The sequence below is a fragment of the Leptonychotes weddellii genome, chromosome 3 (genome assembly GCF_054177405.1).
Source record: "Leptonychotes weddellii isolate Sample4059 chromosome 3, ASM5417740v2, whole genome shotgun sequence".
Classification (NCBI taxonomy): Eukaryota; Metazoa; Chordata; class Mammalia; order Carnivora; family Phocidae; genus Leptonychotes; species Leptonychotes weddellii.
In genome coordinates, this window is record NC_138371.1 from 158,439,465 (window position 1) to 158,463,134 (window position 23,670).

Consider the following 23,670-nt stretch of genomic DNA (forward strand, 5'->3'; position numbering starts at 1 on the left):
CAGAGACTCTTTAGGAAGAGGAGAGAACGTAAAAATACATCTAGATTCTTAATAATACTTCAACAAATGTAATTTCTGTTCCTTGAATATATTAGATATTTCCCTGCTTTTTCTCTGCCTAGAGCAGTTTTCATTTAGAAATTCGAGTGGAAATCTAGCTCAGTTCCTTCAGATTTGTCCTAATCACAGTCTCTTTATGAGGCCTATCTTACCCTACTCCATATGCCAGGATCCTCAATCCTTCTTAACCTGTTCTGTTTTTCCTTTTACCTGTGACCTTTCTCTTCTTTTAATGAAATGGATGATTTACCTGTTTTATCATCTGATCTCTTACTGTAGTATCTAAGTTCCACAATGGCAGGTGCTTAATAAAATCCATGGAGTTAATGAGTGAATGAATGAATAAATAGTAAACCAGCAAGTGTTTAATTAGTATTTAGTATGTGCAGTAGAGGTAGATATTTTCTTTGCTTTCATGCAGAAATCCTTCTGGTAGGAAATACAGCCATTAGGTAAATTTTGAATGTGATCAATAAATTTGAAGCACTGTGGGAAGTTATTAAAGAGTATAATATCATATCATCTGGGACTTCAGAGTTCAACTAAGGAATTGCACTAAAATTCTATTCTTACAGATGAATAAAAGTTCCTAAGTTTAAGCAATGCCTTTTGTTTTCAAAAATTGTCTGAGTCACTGTGTTTGTTGACCTAATATTGTTTTCATACTATATTCCACATCTTTTTTTATCAGTAACTTGGCTTCATTCTTTCTTTTGTGCCTGTTTCACAGTTGTCAAAGTATAAGATAGAATCATTTTATTGATCAGGAGAGGTAGTCAAGACACTCTTACAAACAAGTGACTGTTAACACATGAAATTGAAATATGGCAAATATTTCCTTAATATGCAAGGATTAGGGAAGGGAAGATGGGATTAGGATTACTACATCTCTTACTTTTGTACAACACATCTATCAACAACAGCTGATTAAACCATATCCAGTAAAACATAGCATGTCCCTAACTTAGAAGAAAAGATTTCCTCCTTTCCTCATGATGCTGAAGTACAAGTGCTCCATGGGACAGCAATCAGAGAGAAGGGAGACACTGAAGAAAGGCTATTTGAGTATCTGGATTCTCATCAGAGAGGTTTTTCTTCTTTACACTCCTTTCTTCCCTAGCAGAATGAAGCAAAGGCAAGAAAAGTGAAAATTGTCTGCATTGAAGAGACAAGTAGATCAGGTTTCCCAGGTCGCTTTGAGGAAGGGCAAACACAGACAGTCTGTGGATTCCTAGAGGCCAGTGAAAAATCACTTACCACCTCTTTGACAATCCTCACACTCACAGGATAATGTGTTTTTGACAAATATCATAACAGCTTCTCTAAGAAAATCTAGATAGATCTGCGTGACAATTGTACAGCTCATGTACTTGTAGGAACTGTTCTATATATTTTGTGAAAACAAAGAAGGAGGAAGAGAAGGAGAAGAAAGAGGAGAGGAAGAAGGAAGAGGAAAAGGAGGAAGAGAGGAGGAAGAAGAAGGAGGAGGGGGAGGAAAAGGAATAGGAGATGGAAGAAAACTCTAATGTATGTGTCATTATTTGATAAAATTAAAAAATGAGAGGACAAAATGAGGAATTCTGCTATTTCTGAGATTTGAGTCAACTCTAACCCAAAAGAGTATGTATTCTTTATTATTTGCCTAGTGATGTAGGAAGACAAAACAAGAGAGAGGGTAGAGGATATGTGATCCTCCAGAGAACATGCAGAGGGCTGGTGAGCCCAGAAATTGTGCATGTGGAATGACCTTCCTGGTCATGCATTCAATGTTCTTTCCACTGTACAGGGAGAAGAATCTTGATTAATCACCAAATATTTGGTTGCTTCTTCTCAAGATTTATATGAGACATAATTTAATGTTAAAGCTACAATTAACCCTATTGAACTTATAATTTTCAAATACCTCATTCTTTTGGAGTTAGGCTTTTCACGTCTATCTATCATGAAGATTTAGAGAAATCATTATATACATGCAATATGTTTTGTACCAGGTAAGCATCTTCTTCTTCATGATCAACACTCTCAGGTGGGTTTACAGTAATCTATTAAGAACAATATGTATTTGCATCTAAGGTCTAGCCAGGTGTTCCCGTTACTTACTTAGCTGGTTTATTTTTCAACTGGTTTATATCTGACTATGGTCTTTGTGATTCCCACCAGCTGTACACTGAAGCAGCTGTCTCCCTCTCTTTGACTCAGAGCAATTTCCAGGGACTCATATTTAAAGGAGAGTGAAATGTTGTCTCTAATTATAACAGCAATCTGTTCCACAGCAGTTTTCACACTCTACTTACATTCCCTACTGCATTTTTCCAGTAGTTTTACCCTTTCTTCCATTTCTCTAATTTTGGATTTAAAACCATCAAACTGCTGGTTAACTGAATTAACTGTAAAGTACATTGCTTCTAGTGCACGTTTTTGAAGCGCATATGATTGTTTACACTGATATTTAAGATTGAGTTGGAGTTATTTTTCCCAAATATCAAGGACAAGGTAAACTGTTGGGTATTCGTGAGGGACGGTTATTCCTTGATATTTCTTTATCTTCTGCCCCTGGTGCCACCCGCTTTATGATGACTAAGGAGCATGTGTGGAAGAAGAGCAGTGACATGTGTCAAAGCAGAGGTCTTTTCAAATATGTTCTTCCAATTCTTCTGCACAATTGCCATTTGATAGGAGAAGAAAACAATGCAAAATAGTTAACAAGCATCTGTTTTATTTAAGAAATATGACAAATCAATTAAATCTCCACTAACTTTTCAACAGAATATGTGCTCAATTTCCAAAATAGAGCATAATGATATAATTTTAGAATTGGCTTTGTAGTTCTTTAAACCTGGTTCTTAATATCATGATGGGTTACCAGCTAAAGAAAAAGCAGTTAAACAGTCCCTAGACATGACCTAAAGCAACTTTATGCCCTTCATGCTCTGACTTTGATATACTGGTAACAAAGTTTTGAAAATAACAACCTTTGTTTAATAGTCAGAGGTTTAATACCCAAAACATAAAAATGTCTTATAATCTAAACATGTTTTATTGCCAGATTGTTGCTTAAAAAAGAAATGCAAGAATAAAAGTCTATAAATTATCTAAAATTTATTTTATATATTATTACTTCAACATATATTTTGTTACCCAAGAATTTAGTTATTTTATCATTCGTACTTTTCAGATTTTCATGGCAAACTAATTCATTTTCCACAAGGAAGTTAGCATATTTTGCCCATTTATAAAAAAACATATCTTCTGTGATTTATTTGTTATTGTTTTCAACAGATAGATTAAGGAAGAACTGCTGTTTTTATAATATTTTTATTTGCTATTGAAATAGAATATTTTCTTCCAAAATATGATTTATCTTGTGATAATTAGCATATTAAAAGTTCTTGATTCTCGATTACTAATTTACTGCCCTCTTACTTAATTTGATTATTGACTCAAAAAAACTTATGTGATTCTTTTAGATTTTCTATGCACATAATCAGGTCAACTGAGAATAATAAATCTCACTCTGCCTTTTTTTCACATTTACATCTCTCATTTCTTTCTTGGCTCTAATAGCTTCTTCCCTTAGTTCCAGAACAATAATAATAAGGTGATTCTTGGCATTCTTCTCTGTCTCCTAATCTTAAACACAGTGCTTTCAGTGTTTTAACATAAAATTTTGATTCTGATTTGAGGTATTTCTCATAAATATTTTCTTATCCAATATGTGACATCATGAAGAGAGAACTGAGGAGAAGTTTTGACATAGGAGAAGAAATCCTAACATTCCTTTCCACGTGATTGTCCTCACAACTTAGAATTTATACTTTCTCCAAAACCTATTTTCTTCCAAAATCTGAGTGTAGTAAGATTGCTAATAAACCATCAGTAATACTACCACAAAACGTATTAGTCTCCTCCTACTCAGTTAAACTCTACATAAAGGATATAAACAGATACTTATTCACCTCTAGTCCCCATATCAAAATGAAAATGCCAAAAAAATTATCCTCATTTACAATTAATTAATGCATTTGTCTGTTTCCTATAAATATAAAGTCATTTTACTAGCACAACATCATATACAGTGAATTTCAAAGGCAGGAAATATACTGAGGTGGTCTGGTCTATATGTTTCCCCAATTGGACATGAGCCCTCTTCCTCATCAAGGACGGTGTTTCCCCTTTAATTATTTCACCACATTCTCCACAAATTTATAAAAAATGAATATGCTAGATCCTTGTAAAATTTCTGGCAATAGACTCTAATGCTAATTATTTCCATTCCACACACAGAACCAGGTTGAAATAGAGAGAGTAACAAAAGTTGCAGTCAGAAAGACAAAGCTGCTTGTCCATCTCTTACGTATAACCAGGAGTAAGAATCAATGGAATGAAATGAAAGGTTAGGATAAATGACCATTAATATTTTGTGTGTGTGATTGAATGAAAGCAAATATTTGTATTATGTACATACACTGCTAAGTATCTGCAGAACAATACTCAAAGTTATGTCTCACAAACACTAAACCATGGAAATTCATTAATTCATAAATAAAAGCATTCCCAGTCTACCCCACCCTTGTCATAGTTAATATGAATAAGCTAAAAATGGGTACTGTTGCTTTTTAGGTGTCATAATTTATATTCCTCAACAAGAATTGCTTTAGGTATAATTCATATTCAGCTTATATTTGTTAAAACAAACACTAAGTCTTTATGATAAGCACTTATGTTAAATATAGCTTTATTCCTCTTTCGATTAGTAAACAAGAACATTTTTTTATGTGAAGCGGAAAGACTTCATGTCAACCTTTCCCCTCCACAGGTGTCTTTGGATAGAAATAAATAAATCATTTTAAGGAGGGACATTTCTTGTCATGGCACTTGTCTTCTGACAGTTATTCGGTGATGCAGAGCTGAAAAGGGCTCTGTGCTTATTTATGGTGGAAAATAATTAGCAGGACTTGACAAGGAAGAATGTATTCAATCCAAGCCTACGGCAGAAGTCTGCTGAGATAAACAAAAGGAAGATAGTTAGTGAGCAAATTCATCGAGACCAATATCATGTATTTCTACCCTCGGCCTGAAGGCTGATGTTGCACACTTCCTGGAAGCAACAACCTGGAAAACTAGCACTACAAAACAGAGGCACCTGGAAGTCAATGGGAGCACATTTTTGCTCAATAAGAGGTCCTGACAACTAACAACTAATAACCATCTGCCCGACACTCAGTTTGAGTTTGTGAGATGCATCAGGTCCCCTCTTCTAGCCTCCAGCTTCATGTCCAATAATGCTTTCAGTGCCTGACATCTTGAGTCACGGAATTACAAACCCTTAGAGCTTGCCTGGTGGACAATGATCTGAGGCAGTATTCGGACTTCACAGATAAGGATAATGAGCATAGGTTAATTAGATAACACTTCAAGGTCATACAGTTACTTTGGCAAAGTGATCAGAATAAAATCTTGGTTTTAAAATCCTAATCTAGTGTCCTTTTATTCTATGCTGTCTCCCTTAAGTAATTATTTTTTAAAGTAAAACTAACAGTAATCAAGTCAGAGGAAGCCTCTGAAGTAACAGGCCATTTTGAAGAATATAATGACACTGATTTTTCCAAGTAAGCCTTCTTACCCCCATCTCCAAGCAATCAGCAGTAGTTTTAATTTTATGATGAATCTTCCATGCTTTTTTTTGCCAGATCTCCCGGGTGAATGAGTGGAGAAATCTTTGAGTTGGCAGCACAAGTTTAGGAAAACAATCTGGAGCACGGGAGCAGAGAGAAGCTAACTGGCACATAAGGGGAGTGAAAACATGACTGTGGCCTCATTAGCACCATGTGCTAAAAAACAAAGCTGAGCAGCCAAGTGTGAAGGTGAACCAGTCATGGAGACGGTCTGGGCACCCTAAAATGGACATGTTTCGCTTTACTGTGGAGTTTTTCCTGGATGTAATTAAAGCCTGATCCTTTCCAGCTGTAGTGCCACAGATTGTTTTAAGATAAACTCAATCTATAATTAAAAATCTCATTAATCATGTCCCAAATTATTTGTTGTAATATAAAATGGAAGTTGAAACCATTCCTGCTGTGAAAAACAGTTATAATATTAATAACCATGGCTGTCACAGATGTTAATGGCAAAAGGACCTTTGTGTTACTGTTTAGAGTCTTCCATTTTCACAACTCCCTCACTGAGCAAGCAACTGAATACCCAAGTATTCTTTAATCCAATGTGCTTTCTTACTTTGTAATACATTCAGCATTTTTTAAAACTTCTGACTGTTGAATGATAAGAATACTATATAATTGTAATTCCAGATTAAATTTATGCGACTCGCATAAATGTAACTGGGTTAAAAATGAGATTATTAGGTTGTTTATTGTGATTGGCAATCCATCTAGATACTGACACTCACTATTGGTAGCTATCAGACTGAGATTTTTCTTTCCTGGAACTTCAAGGTTCATATCAGTTTTTAGTTTATAAAGGTAATAATGGAAGTCAATCAAAATTATAGGGATAGACAACAGAACTCTACCCAGGTGACAATTTCAAATGTGGTTCTATGGTACAGAAGTGTCAATATCATGGGTGACCAGATGTGGGTTTACCTGGGATATATCCAGTTGACACCTACTGTCCCTGAAACCCATCTGGTTTATTTGGCATTTGTTCCTCATTTGTTGTGGTTATTAAAAATTATTATCAGTAGTTGTATTCACCTAGGATGGGTATGGCATATTTTTCCTTCGTACTTTCATCTTCTGCCTTTGTCCTTGGGGTGGTAGAGACTCATGGGTAGTGAACTGAGATCTAACATGCATTTAAATCTGAAAGACAACTAACATCCCGGTTCTCATTCCCTAACCTTTCCAAGACCCAAGGGAACTAACCTCTTTAAAGATAGCATTCTAACTAATAACATGAAGTTCATTCTCTCTCTTGGCTCTCCTTGCTGAGCATTTCATAAATAGTTAGCTGTGTCATGCATGGCACCTGATGATGTTTACACGATACCAAAAGCCACCAGGAGTAAGGAGAAATCATACATTAACTATATTTTAAATATATGTATTACATAGAAATTGACTAGCCCTGCAGTAGGTATGGATGCTTTTGTCACACTGATTATTTTTGTCATTTATGGTTCAAAGCTACAACTCTATATTTATTGTTTGGTCATAATTTGTTGGGCTACTTTATGTTATTAAAAAAAAATCAGTAGCAATAAACTAAAAAGTATATACATTTAATGGTAAATTGAGTTACATGTTTTTATCATTCAAGAAAGTTGTTATTAATCATGTAGCCGCACAGAATGTTGGCCAATACTTACTGCCCACCATGGTGACGAGATTCAGTACAGGAATTCTAAAATATCAAGTCTGCTGAGGAAGAATTAATAAAGCTATTTGATGTATGAAGAAGTATGTGTTCAAATATAAGGATTTAGCAACTGAAGATTCTATGGTAAAGGTTGATGATTCATTACCATAGCACCACATTTGAAATTGTCACCTAGTTAGAGTTCTGTTGTCTATCCCTATTATTTTGGTCAAGTTCTATTATTATCTTTATAAACTTACAGCTGCTATGAAAGAGTGTTTACATATCATTACACAAAAAAAACAAATTTTTACTCAAAGATTGCATACTTAATTATTTTTGTTCTATTTTCATCTTCAATTTTTCTTATACATCATGAAAAATAGTCAATATACTAGCTTTGTTATCAGAAAACCCTTCATAGGTAATGAAATTATCCAGTTTTATATCGATGCTATCAGCTACTTCAAATAAGAAGTTACTTAATACTTGCTATCGGTTGCATATTTTCATCCAATTTATGAAATCAGAATGAGGCTATTAGAAGTTCATTTTGTCAAAGATTAAACATCAAACATTAGTTAATGCTACCATAAAGTCAATATTAATGATAAATTTTGGTGGGGCAGAGTATCATATTTTAAAAAATGATCCTTAATAAATTTAAAAACATACGGAGTAAAAAGTATACTTGAAATAGGTTTCAAGGCATGGACATAACTTTCTATTACATTCAAATAAATTGCCATATTCCAACAATTGAAATAGAAGCTGTAGCTATCAAAATTTAACATATACTACGTACACACACACACATATATATACACACATGCAGACACACACACTCACAAAGACTGAATGTAACTGAATTAAAAATTTTTAGTTATGTAGGTCTTGAATTTCCACATTATATCACACCTTTTTCTTCTCGTGCCCATTATCAGTTGTATTTAAAAAATATCTGACCTTTGGAAAAACTTTTAGGAATCGCCTTCAAGAACCCAGTGTGGTTTTAGACATTTTTTAAAGTAGCACTTTGTATTTTAGTTAAAATTTATTTGAAATCAGGTAGAAATTTTAATAAAATATTCAGTGAATGGAGAACTAAAATCTAATCCTTTTAACCTTTTAAGATATTACAGTTATTTAAAACAAAGCTTGAAATAAGAAAGACTAATAGAATGGCTTTTTTTCTCTTATAAATATTTATCCAAAAAAGACACCCTGGAATTCACAGGCAAAGGAGAGTAGCTGTTAAACATTTGGGCTATAATATTTTCACATTTGAATAGGAAAAAAAAAGTTGATACTATTTTTTCTTACCAGGATTTTTTTTTTAGCTTTCTCCCAATTAAAAATATTTTGGTTTAAGCTTACGAGTCAATTGAATGTGTCAAATACTTTTAATTAATTAAGCATACAAATTAATTGTGATGAAGGTCATGATCAAATTTATTTTAAAAATTTTAAATGCTGATCCTTCCAAATGTTGAAAAGATACATTCTTCAGAAATGTACAAATCATTTGGTATTAGAGACTCATATGGCTGGGAAAGTGACTAAAATATGTAAATCTGTGACAAGACTAAGTTTTCTGATTTGCTTATTTTTGTTTAATCAGTATAAAATAGCTATTTTTAAGATTTTGCTGACATATATGTATATATATTACTTTATACTTTTTATAAAGAATTTTATTTTTATTTATTTTTTAATTCATTTTTTTAAAGATTTTATTCATTCACTTGAGAGAGAGAGAGATGGCAAGAGAGAGCACGAGTAGGGGGAGGGGAGGGAGGGATGTGGGGTACCATCCCAGGACCCTGAGATCATGACCTGAGCCCACCCAGGCACCCCAAGAATTTTATTTTTAAAAACTAAAAGAAATTGAAAGGTTTTTACAAATATCTATCTAATAAACCAATTTGTTATTATAAAATTACTATTTTACAACAATTTTTGTTTTACAATTTGTTACAAATTCGTATTTACAATTATTTTTAGCAAAACTTTTTACTTTCAAGTGTCCTAGCTTGGACAGTAAATTACACGTCCAACTTACTGGTAATACATATAGATCTCTTTCAATTTAATTTAACAAATGTCAAATCAACATATTAAAATACCATTTCTTGATTTGAAGGTAAGAAACAGAGAAATCAAAAAGAATAATGTTTCCAAGAGACAAGGAAACCTCTAAAAATAGTCATGCCATTAATTTGTGATTAAAAAAACTGTAAGTATAAGAAAAAAAAATCAGTTATCTAACACAATAGCAATTGTTATAAATTAGAATTTCCATGTAGTGCAGCTGTACTAGTCAGGATAATCTATCTTGTCTTACAAATATCCTACAATTCCCCATGGCTTATCTCCTCAAGTTTTGTGCCTGTCTCATGCCGTATTATGCTGCAGATAAGCAGTAGTCACTCTTCCATGTTGTCAATCAAGGACACTGGCCCCTTCCATCTCAAAGCTGTGCCATGTTTAAGGTCTCAGAAACCTCCACTTAACTGTTTACGGTCACATAAAGAAAGAGAGAGCTTGAAAGAGGTTAGGGAGGCATTAGAGGCCAAGCCTAGGACGGACTTCGTCATTTCCTTTTGTATACCACTTGACCCTATGTAACTGCAAAGGGTCTTGGAAATGTAAACTAGAAGTCTGTCAAAGAAATGAAAATACAGATATTGGTGAACAACCAGTTGGTTCCTGCCAGTCTTCCCAGAGAGGGTACCCTATTTATTGAATATTAACTCATTAGTCCATTTCCACCTCCTTAATACAGTGCTTCGGGGCTCTTTACAAGAATACAATATCAAACGCTTCCAGAGAGCAGTTAACAGAGAAAATGAGTAGAGCATCCATGAAGATAAGTAATAGGGAGTGGTGGAGACTGGGGCAAGAGGTGAGCAAAACTCCTAGCACAGGAACAGCAGATGGTACCAACCTGCATGCAGGTCACCTAGAGTTACTAGCCCGTGGAAATTTAAAGAAAAACTGGTTGTATAGACTTTTTATGAGCATATGTCTGATGTTCAATTCTTTTTCAAATTAAAAATTTCTTTTAGGGAGCACCTGGGTGGCTCAGTCATTAAGCGTCTGCCTTCAGCTCAGGTCATGATCCCAGGGTTCTGGGATTGAGTCCCACATCGGGCTCCCTGCTCAGCAGGAAGCCTGCTTCTCCCTCTCCCACTCCCCCTGCTTGTGTTCCCTCTCTCTGTCAAAATAAATAAATAAAATCTTTAAAAATAAATTCTTTTAAAAGAAAAAAAAAGACTTTACAGTCAAACTCAACATTTATGAGCCCCCCCTTTTTTTAAATGGGGGAAGGGAGAAGGGGTTAAAAGCACTGAATTGCCCAAGTCTTAAATAGAAAAGAAATGAAGAGAAGGGGCTTATAAAGAGGCAATATGTAATATAGTCACAAATATAAAAGCTATATTTATCTAGAAATGTTGTTTGAGGCTGAAAGGATGTACTATGACTCTAAGGAATGGCTATAGAGGGGAGACAAATTAAGGGACAGACTGACAACCAGGAGGAGAAACTGACATGGGCAAAATGCCTCCAAATGACGCAAGGGCCAGTGTCTTGATATAGGCCTAATAAACCTGGTGAAATTGGTCAGTGGCCTAAAGGAGGACGGATTACTTCTGTTCATTCCATTTTCCTTTTTCTCCTGCTATTTTATCTCATTTTCTTTTTTTTTTTTTTTTTTTTTTTTTAAAGATTTTTTATTTATTTATCTGACAGAGAGAGACACAGCGAGAGAGGGAACACAAGCAGGGGGAGTGGGAGAGGGAGAAGCAGGCTCCCCGCAGAGCAGGGAGCCCGACGCGGGACTCGATCCCAGGACCCCGGGATCATGACCTGAGCCGAAGGCAGTCGCCCAACCAACTGAGCCACCCAGGCGCCCTATTTTATCTCATTTTCATCATAAGCACTTCCACTTATCCATATAGTTAAAGGTTAACTCGTCAGAAAATGTTTTTCATGCTGAAAAGTTGCTGCTATCTTCTCAAGAAGAGCCTGTATTTATTCTGTACCACATTCAGTCTTCCTCTTAATTATCCCATTTCTTAGACCTGCCCAAACTAGTTGAGTTAGACCTACAATAATTTGGTGTGGCACCCTACTTAAGCACCAAGGGATATTTAGCTATCATTAATATAAGTAGCAATATAGATTGAGACCTCTCTGTTATGTATTTGGGTGTTAGCTGTGCATTGAGAACTATATAATAAAGGATTCATGAACTAAATCTTCAGGTATTATTTTCTAAGTAATTCAAGTTTTGTTTCTGGTAAAATAATTGTATTAAAAGTTCTGAAAGATATGAAGAGTTCACTGAATTCATTTCTTATATCACAGTCTATCCATTATTACATTACAGTACATCTAATTAAGATATACTATATATGTATAATGATGCTCTATTTTATGATGATTTTTCAAATCACTATTTTTCTTTTTTTTCAAATAACTATTTTTCAAAAGCATTTTTCTTTTCTTTTCTTTTTTAAAGATTTTATTTATTTATTTGTCAGAGAGAGAGAGAGAATACCAGTGGTGGGAGGGGCAGAGGGAGAAGCAGGCTCCCCACTGAGCAAAGAGCCTGATGTGGGACTTGATCCCAGGACCCTGGGATCATGACCTGAGCCGAAGGCAGACGCTTAACTGACTGAGTCACCCAGGCATCCCTCAAAAGCATTTTTCAAAATACTTACCTGCGTTGAATTTCAAAGTGTTTTTGTAGCAATACTACCCCATCCAATCATTTACATTTTGTAGATAAAAGAATTATTTCCTATATCAGTAGGTAACTGATACTGTTTTTAAAAGTGGAACCGATCGAATAACTGAATAACTGAGACTGTTGGTAGGTTTGTCTTGCTTGTATTTTCTATTTGGAGACTACATTAAATGTGATTTAATTGAATTTATTGTATTTCTTTTGCATTGTGAAAAAAATGGCATACAGGGCCTATAAATAGGTAGAAAGCTTTTCAAAAAATGATTTGAAGAAGTAGTATGTCCATTGCTGCTTTCAGGGTACTAAAAATCTCAGCATTGGACTGCCTCTCAGGTGAATGGGATTCCTAGTAAACATTTCAAAGAAGAGAAGGGAAGGAAATGAAGACAAAGAGTGATATGCACAAAAAAGTAATGGTCCCTGGTTGGAGGCTGGAAGGCATGGATCATTATAAGGTAGAACCTATATGTAAGGAAAGGAAGGGAATTGCTTCAAGTGATTCAATTGAATTTCTGGTCCACAGAATCGTCCTGTCAATTCAGTCAGAGTCAGACATTGCTTTGCATACCAGCAACCTCCCCGGTCTGTCTGTTCCCATTCATCTAGCGTTATAAGATGGTATAGGGAGAAATACAAAGGTGTCAAAGTCAATCTTACCTCATTTGATCATTTTGGCTAGCATTGACATTTTTAAAAAGTCATTAAATAATACAACAATGGCATTTTAAAAGTATTTCTGGTAGAGTGGCTTCTCGACTACCTGAACAAATGGAGTATAGAGGAAACTTTATATATTTTAATATAAATTTGTCTCTAGGTAATGCCCTTAAGATAACTACAGAAATACCTTTTAGCACATCCTATTATTCAGTTTCAGTTTGTTCTAAATCTCCCTGAATGTTCCTTCTTCAAGTTTGAGGTTTTTCATTTGGAATCAATTTATCAGTATATTTATCTTTACATAAATATCTCTAATGAACAATTCAATTCTGAATGATAAATTCAATTTTCTTCATTAATTTCATTAATGTTTAGTTGTTTAATAAAAGATAAAAGTATATAAGGAGATGATATCTGAGTTAGAGGTCATTCAGTAAATTATAGAAACTCAGGATTTATTCTACTAAATTATATAAAAATAACTTTAATAAATGCAAGAGAGCTAAGCAATATTAGAAATAAATGATAATCTCCAGTTGTGTTTTTTAAAACATTGGATTTCAGGGGCGCCTGGGTGGCTCAATCATTAAGCGTCTGCCTTCGGCTCAGGTCATGATCCCAGGGTCCTGGGATCGAGCCCTGCATCGGGCTCCCTGCTCAGCGGAAAGCCTGCTTCTCCCTCTCCCACTCCTCCTGCTTGTGTTCCCTCTCTTGCTGTATCTCTCTCTGTCAAATAAATAAATAAAATCTTTAAAAAAAATAAAAATAAAACATTGAATTTCAGGGCGCCTGGTGGCTCAGTTGGTTAAGCGACTGCCTTTGGCTCAGGTCATGATCCTGGAGTCCTGGATGGAGTCCCGCATCGGGCTCCCTGCTCGGCAGGGAGTCTGCTTCTCCCTCTGACCCTCCTCCCTCTCATGCTCTCTGTCTCTCATTCTTTCTGTCTCAAATAAATAAATAAAATCTTAAAAAAAAAAAAAAAAACATTGAATTTCAAATTCAACCTCCAAATATATAATTACTTTTTGGGTATATATTATTTTTAGAATCTTTGCATTTTAAGCCGAAATGTGGAATACCAAATTCAATAGTCACTTTATATAAAAGGGAATTTGTGTTTTAGAATGATTTAAGACATCAATCACCACTGAAAATATTTTCATAACAAAACAAGGCTAAAGTTAGTAATTTAGTATATTCTAAAATTTTCAGAAACAATGTCCATTCTGATCATATACATCATTTCTTTAGTCTGGAATAATCTGAGAGATTTATATTGTACAAAATAAAATATATACATATTAAAATAAAAATTAAATTTCTATGTATGCATAGATATACATGCATATTACCTTTAAATCACCAAATATTTGCAGGAGATCTAACAGTTGACCTAATTGGGGGGCCCTTTTGAACATGTTGGAACAGTAAGTCACTGGTCTGCTTTTCCTTCCTGTTCTCTGAGGAGATTATGGGTAGTATATAATTAGAGAGCAGTAAATAACCATAAGACATATATTGCACAAATTACTTACCTAAGATCAGAAAACTCTCCTTAGGCAACTATAGGACTAGAATAAAGCTCTCCTAAACTCTGGTGCAGTGATTTTTTTTTTTTTTTTAAGCAGACATACCTAAAGCCATAATTTATCAGAAATGTTTTATTTACAGAGCTTCTCATGAATTTACATATATTTGTCTGCATATATCAAGAGCTTGGTAGAGTAGACTCAGTACATATTTAATTGAATTGTTTTCTTAATGTAACATTTGCATCATCAAACTTTTTATATAGCTCTGTCTCTTATTATCACAGACAACAGGGACTATGTAAGAAAAAGATGAAAATGAAGGTAAACCAATATGGTTCTTTGTACAACAAAATCTTTTGGCCACCAAGTCATTAATTTCTCTCTCTTTTTTTTTTTTTCCCTCCTTGAGTCTTGCATATGCAAAAAACAGTTCAGTCTCTTACAGATTATAGCATTTATAGCAAATGCATAAGAAATGTGTATTTTCGAATGCCCCCTCCCGCTACAGCTAATTTCCTTGTTACTTTTGCCTGATTGGTTTAGCAATTCTGAGGAGCTGTTTATGCTTTGTATTTGGATGATGTTTTAGTAGCAATTTTAGGCTAAAGACTTCATTCAATTGGCTCTTTTGAAATTTATTAATCTTGTGGTGATGGTGATGAAGAAAGGATAAATTAGGCTGCCTTTATTATTGATTTGTCCAAAGCCTTCATGTTACTTGATCATACTCTATTGTTAATACAGCTAAAGGCAATTAATTTTAGAAACAAGACAAGTTGTTAACACAGAACTGTTTGCAAGTCTTCCCATTGAAGGCACTGAACTTTATTGTAAAGTGTTGGATCATGTCAATTAATTTTCTTTCACTTCTAAATTAGCAGAGTATTTAAATGTGTACTTGCTCTGTTCTGTGAATCTATCTATTCTTTGATCGTTCAAAATCAAGTGTCATCTTGGGAGTTTAAAGTGGAGGGTCAAATGTAAAAGTAACAAAGATCTTAAATTGTTTTGGCAGGCTCCATAGCATTGCATTGCTCACTTTCCTTTCATACTTGATCATTGGAATATTGAGTAGGCTAAGTATTTTAGCTAAAAACAATTGGTTTCTCTTAACTCTTAGATATACTTTCCTGTTTAAAGATTGATAATTTCCTCATATACCCAGAATTTGGATGTCTACCAATATTATAGATTCACCGTTAATATTATAGAAAATAATTTATTAAAATAACAAAATAAACTAGATAATATTGATTGTACCAGTCAGTTTTATATAGTTTCAAGTAGAAAAAAAGATCTATTTAATCTAAATAGGTTAATGTTTCTTTGACATTTAAAAGTGTGTAATTCTATGAAACTGAATGTCCCTTTTAAAATATGTGAACAGGGGTGCCTGGGTGGCTTAATACAGTAAGTCTTCAACTCTTGGTTTCAGCTCAGGTCATGATCATAGGGTCGTGAAATCAAGCTCTGCATTGGGGGTCTGCACTCACCATGGAGTCACTTGAGTTTCTCTCTCCCTCTCCACCTCTCCCCAACTTGCTCTCTCTCTCTTTCTCTCAAATAAATAAATAAATCTTTTAAAAATAAATAAATTACACATACATACTAAAGAAAACATGACCTAAAACAAGTAAAACACACTATTCAGCCTTCTCTGACTTTAATTAAATCCCATGTTTTCTTTCAATTTTAATTTACAAGCCTGACTTCTTAGAAGAAAATTACATGGGCTAAAATTTATGACTTGTTATTTTTGTGAGTGCTATTGCAAAGAATTTCATGACAAAGGATAAACACAGTAATAGATGCAATGTATCAATCAGAATCATAGCTACAACAAAATGGTAGAAACATTATGATTGTATACATTTTCATTACATTCCTGATTCTTCTCTACTGAGGTCATAAATATCCACATCAAAATGTTAGTTAAAACTTGAGAAAGATTTTGACTGTTGTCCCCAGTATTTACAGTTAAGAATTGCTATATCAAGTTAAGAATCAACACAATCAGGGCGCCTGGGTGGCTCAGTTGGTTAAGCAACTGCCTTCGGCTCAGGTCATGATCCTGGAGTCCCAGGATCGAGTCCCGCATCGGGCTCCCTGCTCAGTGGGGAGCCTGCTTCTCCCTCTGACCCTCCCCCCTCTCATGTACTCTCTCTCATTCTCACTCTCTCAAATAAATAAATAAAATCTTTAAAAAAAAAAAAAAAGAATCAACACAATCAATGAGTTGAAATGGTTAAGTACAAAACAATTATAGTACCATATTTCCAAAATATAAAAATGAATCTATTTTTATGAAATTGACTATATTGACCAAATTATAGTATGTATAAATTTTATGGAGAGGAAGGTATGTCTTTATTTGAATTTTCTTTACTCTGAGTTTATCTAAATCATATCTTCCTAATTCTACAATAGGGAGATATTTATACTGTAACAATAGACACCAGAAGTAGCTTCACTGAGTTAACTAATGTGAAATGTTGGAGATAAATATGAAGAAACTGTGCCTATACAGGTCATGTATTAAGGGAGCTTAGGGGAATCTGTTTAGTTTAGGAGAATTACACACATATTGTAAGCTTTCTTTCCTTTGTTTTTATCATTACAAAATTAAAGCAATAAATATTAAAGCATGTAAATGTAAAAAAAAATCAACCTCTATAGACATACTATAAAGACAAAATAGGTGGAAAATTCTGAAGAAAGCTAAGGAAAAATTGTTGTTGAAGAATGGAAAGAATCATATTTTTGTATCTCCCCTTTTTAAAATGACATTCTGGCTCTCCCAGGTAACAGGGGGATGTTTATGGGAAATTGTGAAAACTTTCTACAGGTAAACAAAATACAATGCATTCCTGACACAATTTTCCTTAAACAAGTCATGCATATTTAGAAGAATATATAATGTTTGAGTAATGAATTCCACACAAGTTAATATCCTTTTATTTTTCCTAAAACTATCATCTATCTCTAGGGAATTTCATTTAAATCTTCAATAATGGAATTTGATCATCTTACATGAACCCTAAAAATAGGGATAATATTTTAATACAAATACATGTTGCTTAAATTATATCTAGATGGCAAAACTTATGAGAATGTGTATAATGGGTCAGGAGCAGTGACAAATACATCAAACCCTTACATAGGAACAGAAAATATGCCCAGATTTTAAGAATAAATAGTTCAAATGTCCAAATTACTTTAAATAGACATGTGTGCTGAAATGTGCACATTTTTGACCCAATGACTTTAAAGGCATGAGGGTAATCACAATGTTTGAATAACATCTGGACTGGCAATCTGTTACGGCCTCTAGTATAATTTATGTATCACCACCTGTGAAATATAATAGATAGTTTGATAGATTTTCTTCTGAGACATGGTCGTATGTAGAATTCACCTCTTTATTAAATTGTAAGTGATTGAGTGCAAGTAACAATTTCAGTATTTCCTCAGATAATTGCCTTCTATTAATATATTGTATTATATTTTAGAATTAGGGTATTTAGCTTTGCAAAAAGCAAAAATTATTCATAATCCCACCACCAAAAATTAGGCAAGATCAACAACTGCAAATGATTTCAGGATTCTCTCTGAGTGTATAGATCAGATATTATGTTTAATTTATAAAATTGGAATCCTATATACATACTATTTTGTAAACTATATGTCACTTAAGTCTTCTGTAGGTGACATATTTTCTAAGTAGTATATACTTTGGTACTATAGAATCTTTAATCGCCTCCAATTATGCCATTATACATATGTACATTTATTTAGCATACCACCTACTCATGGATTTTAGATTGTTTTCAATTTTCACTATTATACAGCATTAAACACCTCCCCGAATAGTATTTTTCTATTAAAACCAAAGTTAAATAGTAAGCTGTTTGACGTTTATTAACAAATGACCTTCAAGGGACACCTGGGTGGCTGTCAGTTAAGTGTCTGCCTTTGGCTCAGGTCATGACTGTGGGGTCCTGGATCGAGCCCCATGTTGGGCTCCCTGCTCATCAGGGAGTCCGCTTCACCCTCTTCCTTTGCTCCTTCCCCTGGCTTATGCTCTCTCTCTCCTTCAAATCAATAAATAAAATCTTTAAAAACAAAGAGCAGAACAAAACAAAAACAAATACCCTTCAAGAAATTCGGGACCAATTTATTCTACTTTTAGAAACGTATGAATGTCTTATTTCTAAATACTCATATACTTAGCCTTAAAATATTTCCCAAATTTACATAAAAAGAGTTACACGCATACATACATCTATATCCTATCATCAAAATTAGACCTGCTTCAGTTAAGTGCTCTTTGGAGTGATATCAGCATGGCTTTCCACAAATCACCATATCTCCTCATGTTGCAAGATCTTTTATCACAATTTTCTTAAAACTTTAGATCAAGGACTCATGGTCATTGTATAACTTTGATGATTATTTTAACTAACACTATATTTTTTTTTTTAAAGATTTTATTTATTTATTTGAGAGAGAGAAAGAGCACAAGAGAGGGGAGCGGGAGAGGGAGAAGCAGACTCCCTGCTGAGCAGGGAGCCCGATGCGGGACTCGATCCCGGGACTCCAGGATCATGACCTGAGCCGAAGGCAGTCGCTTAACCAACTGAGCCACTAACTAACACTATATTTTAATTCTGTCTCTACCTGTCTTTCACTGAAGTAAGATAAACAAGTTTTCAACCATGTAGCCAGATGGTTGGTATGGAGTAGCTATTGAGCACATGAGATTGACCCATAATGAAGAGTCTGAATTTTGCCAGAGCCTTACTTATAAAATAGAAAGTGATCCTATATAGTGTTTCTGATTCTGATAGTCTTCACACCTCTCTTAAAATTGTAAAAAAAAAAAAAAAAAAAAAATCCCAGTTAGACTTTTCTCAGCATTACCAGCTCATAGTACATGTTTTCAGGACCATCTGGCCTGTTGGCCTATAGAGGAGCAGTTTCAGAGTGAAATAAATGTTGGAGCCAGATGGATAAATATACAAAAAGTGAGAAAGTAGAGTCGTTGAGCATAAAGCATTATTTCTAGAAACTTTACTTGTAAAGTTAGAAGGAGAGGTATATCATCGTCTGGAATTTAACTCTCAATGGAGAGTTTGGTGGTTTGATGATTTTGTTAGTCTGTTTAGTTTTTGTGATGGAAGAGATTTAAGTATTATTATATGTTTGCAACAAAGATTCAGGAGAAAAGAAGTTGGTGTCATAAAGAGAGAGAACTGATAGAGCTAGGCCCACTCAGAAACTATAGGAGAGGATGAAGCCATGAGCAGAGGTAAAAGAGTTATGTGTGCATTAGAGGGAATACATCAATTCCACTTAAACTGAAGGGAAAGAGGAAAGAGGAAATTTACTGGTGGAGAAAGTAGGTAGTTAAGGGAATTCATGACATATAGCCTCGATTATTTCTCCTTAGTAGGAGTCCAGGTTATCTGATCAAAGAATGTTTAAAAGGGGGAGGACGCCTGGGTGGCTCAGTTGGTTGAGCGACTGCCTTCGGCTCAGGTCATGATCCTGGAGTCCCGGGATCGAGTCCCGCCTCGGGCTCCCTGCTCAGCAGGGAGTCTGCTTCTCCCTCTGACCCTCCCCCCTATCATGTGCGCGCTCTCTCTCTCTCTCTCTCATTCTCTCTCTCAAATAAATAAATAAAATCTTAAAAAAAAAAAAAGAATGTTTAAAAGGGGGAGAAGTGTAGTGCAAAGCTTAATTGACTCTTGTAATGATTAAAACTAAACACTGACTGAGGATATGTTTTCAAACTGTGTTCAGAACTCAATCTGAAGGGCGCCTGCTGGCACAGTTGGGTAATCGTCCCACTCTTGGTTTCAGCTCAGGTCATGGTCATGGTCTCAGGGTTGTGAGTTCAAGCCCCCTGTTGGGTGTGGAGTCAGGTTAAGATTCTCTCCCTCCTTCTCCCTCTGCCCCGCCCCATTCACGTTCAGCGTGCAGTTTGCTTGAGACTCTCTCTCCCTCCTCCACCCCACATGGTCTCAAATAAATAAATCTTAAAAAATAAATAAATAAATCTTAAAAAAGAAAACAATCTGCAAATATTATAAGTGTTGTTTAAAAGCAAGTGAACAAGCCAAGCATAACCAAAACCGTTTGTAAAGTTGGTTGAGAAATATTTGAAAATTGTTAAAATATTTGAGAAACATTTAAGAAATGCAGGGTTAAAATATACAAACAAGATATTTTTCAATGGAAAGGCCTTAATATAATAAGGTCCCTGGGTTTTGAAGAAGATAGAGGAAATGGAAAGAGTTGAGCACATTGAGTGTCCTGCTAGAAAAAATTGTTACAGTCATGAAACAGGGGCATTAACCCATGCAGAGAAGAAATTGGGTATATAGGATACATACAAAGGAGGAAAAGGAGAGATCAAGACATGGTCAGACTTACTTAAGAGAAAAATTAAAAAATTAAAAAAACTGATGGGTGAATTAGCTAATGAGGTACCATTACAGGATGGGACACTATTTTGATATATAGCATTACTGATGAGTTGCTGAGTTTGACTGGGGTCGATCACTTGCCACGTTGTTTTATTTATTAATTTATGGGATTTAATGCATTTTTTAAATTTTATTTATTTACTTGAGAGAGAACTAGAGTGAGAGTGTGAGAGAGAGCGCAGAGGGAGAGGAAGAAGCAGGCTCCCTGCTGAGCAGGGAGCCCGATGTGGGGCTTGATCCCAGGACCCTGAGATCATGACCTGAGCGGAAGGCAGACACTTAACCCACTGAGCCACCCAGGTGCCCCTGCATTTTTAAAAGATTTTATTTATTTATTTTAGAGAGACAAAGAACAGGAGGAGCAAAGGGAGAAGGAGAAAGAAACTCAAGTGGATTCCATGCTGAGCTTGGAGTCTGACTCGGAGCTGGATCCCACAACCCTGAGATCATAAACTGAGGTGAAACCAAGAGTTAGATGCTCAACCGACGGTGCACCTAGGGGCCTAATACATTTTTTATTTAGGTATAGTTGACACACAATGTTACATTAGTTCCAGGTGTACACCATAGCGATTTGACAAGTTTAAACATTATGCTATGCTTACCAAGAGAATAGCTACCATCTGTCACCATAGTTATTACAATATCATTGACTGTATTCCCTGTGGTGCACCTTTCCATCCCATGATTTATATATTTCATAACTGCAGATCTGTCTCTCCCACTCCCTTTCACCTATTTTGCCCATCCCTTCACCCCTTCCCTTCTGCCACATTGTTTTAAAGAGAAATCCAGGGTTGAGGACCAGTTAGCCTTTGTGCATTCTGCAAATGTTAGGAATTCTGGAAAGAGTTTGGAGAAGAAAGAGAGTGTCTTATAGAAAAGCCTTAATAAATGAAAAGAAATAATCTAAACACTAATAGGCCACACTAACAAATCCAGGGGGTATAATCAAATAAAATGAACTTGAAAGCAAAAGACATTTTTGCCTGAGGGTAGAGTCTAGCAAAGCCCTGGAGAATTAAGAGAAATGGGGGCAAAGAAGCTTAAGTTTTTAGAATCACTTTGAATTTTACCTAATTGAATGTTACTTAAAGGTATGTATAACATTAATATTTATCATCATTAAAATAATAATTGAACACTTAACCCTTGTCAAACTTGTACTGTGTAACCAAATACATATATACATTAGCTCAATAAACTCTATTTTAAGAAAGTGGTATTTTGATCACTTATAGATGAAAAAAATCAAGACTTAGACATTTAAATAACTTTTTGAAGCCCAAACAGCCAGAAAGAAAAAGGGCATATATAAAAAACCAGGTCTGTGTGGGAGGGAGGAGACAGGAGGTTGAAAGCAAGAGAACTGAGGATTAGGAGCGCCTGGGTGGCTCAGTTGGTTAAGCCTCTGACTCTTGGTTTCTGCTCAAGTCATGATCTCAGGGTCCTGGGATCAAGTTGGGCTCCCTGCTGAGAGGGGAGGCTGCTTCTCTGCCTCTCTCTGCACCTCCCCCACTCCTGGGCATGCGCACGTGCGTGCCTTCTCTCTCTCTCTAAAATAAAAAATAAAAAAAAGAACTGAGGATTAAAAGGGTGATTAAAACAATTAAAATATCTTTGAAAATATTAGTGAGAAAATTAGTGATAAGGAGTAAGATAATATATATATATTAGCAGTGAGATAGTATTATATCATAAGAAGAATCAGAATGGAATTTGGTTTGTTTTGTATGTTTTTATTTTTACATAAAGAACAAAAAACTTTTAGTACATTTGGGAGAGAGGACACCTCTTGTTGAGGCAGAATGGAAGATAAGCCAAGATAAATTGGATGAGATAACTTTTCATAAAATGAGATGAAATGAGAGACAAGGAGTATGTAGAGCAAAGTGTCAAAGAAGAAGGAAAGATCAGTAACATATGTTAATCTCTTACAAGTTTTTAGATAAACACAGATTCTGCTTTGAAAAGGTAGTTCTTTTTATTTGAATAAGTATCACTATTAAAAATTCATTCCCTGCATAGCTTTTTCTATTGGAAGGATTTCAATTAATTCAAAATGTATTATTAAATCATTTTTTTGTCAAAAATGATCAAAACAGGAATGAAAATTACACAGTTAGAAAGGAAGGAGGAATGAAAGAGAAAACAAACGAAATGAGAGAAAAAGGAAGGGAGAAAGTGTTGTTTATTAATTTATTAATATTATTGATTGCTTGGGATCTTTTCATATGTATTTATTCTTTGGTGAAATGCATTTTCAAATATCTTGCCCACTTCTAAATGTGTTTGTTTTTTCTTATCGTTGAGTTTAGATAGTGCTTTATACATCTAGAGACAAGACTTCTTTGGATGTTTAAATTGAAACTATCTCCTCCCCAGTCCATGGTTTATGTTTTCATTTTCTTAACAGTGTCTTTCACAAAGTGACAGTGTTTACTTTTGATGAATTACAATTTATTAATTTTTTTTTTTAAATCATGGATTTGGTATCATATCAAAAACTCTTTGTCCAACCCAAGGTCATGAAGATTCTCTCGTGTTACATTCTAAGGGTTTTATAGTCATATGTTTTACATTGTAGGGGCCCAGAACAGGCCACCTCAAGATGGGCCACTTTGACACAAAGATTATTTTGAGTTAAAAGTAATCAAAATCGGGCGCCTGGGTGGCTCAGTTGGTTAAGCGACTGCCTTCGGCTCAGGTCATGATCCTGGAGTCCCGGGATCGAGTCCCACATCAGGCTCCCTGCTCAGCAGGGGGTCTGCTTCTCCCTCTGCCCTCTTCCCTCTCGTGCTCTCTGTCTCTCATTCTCTCTCTCTCAAATAAATAAATAAAATCTTTAAAAAAAAAAAAA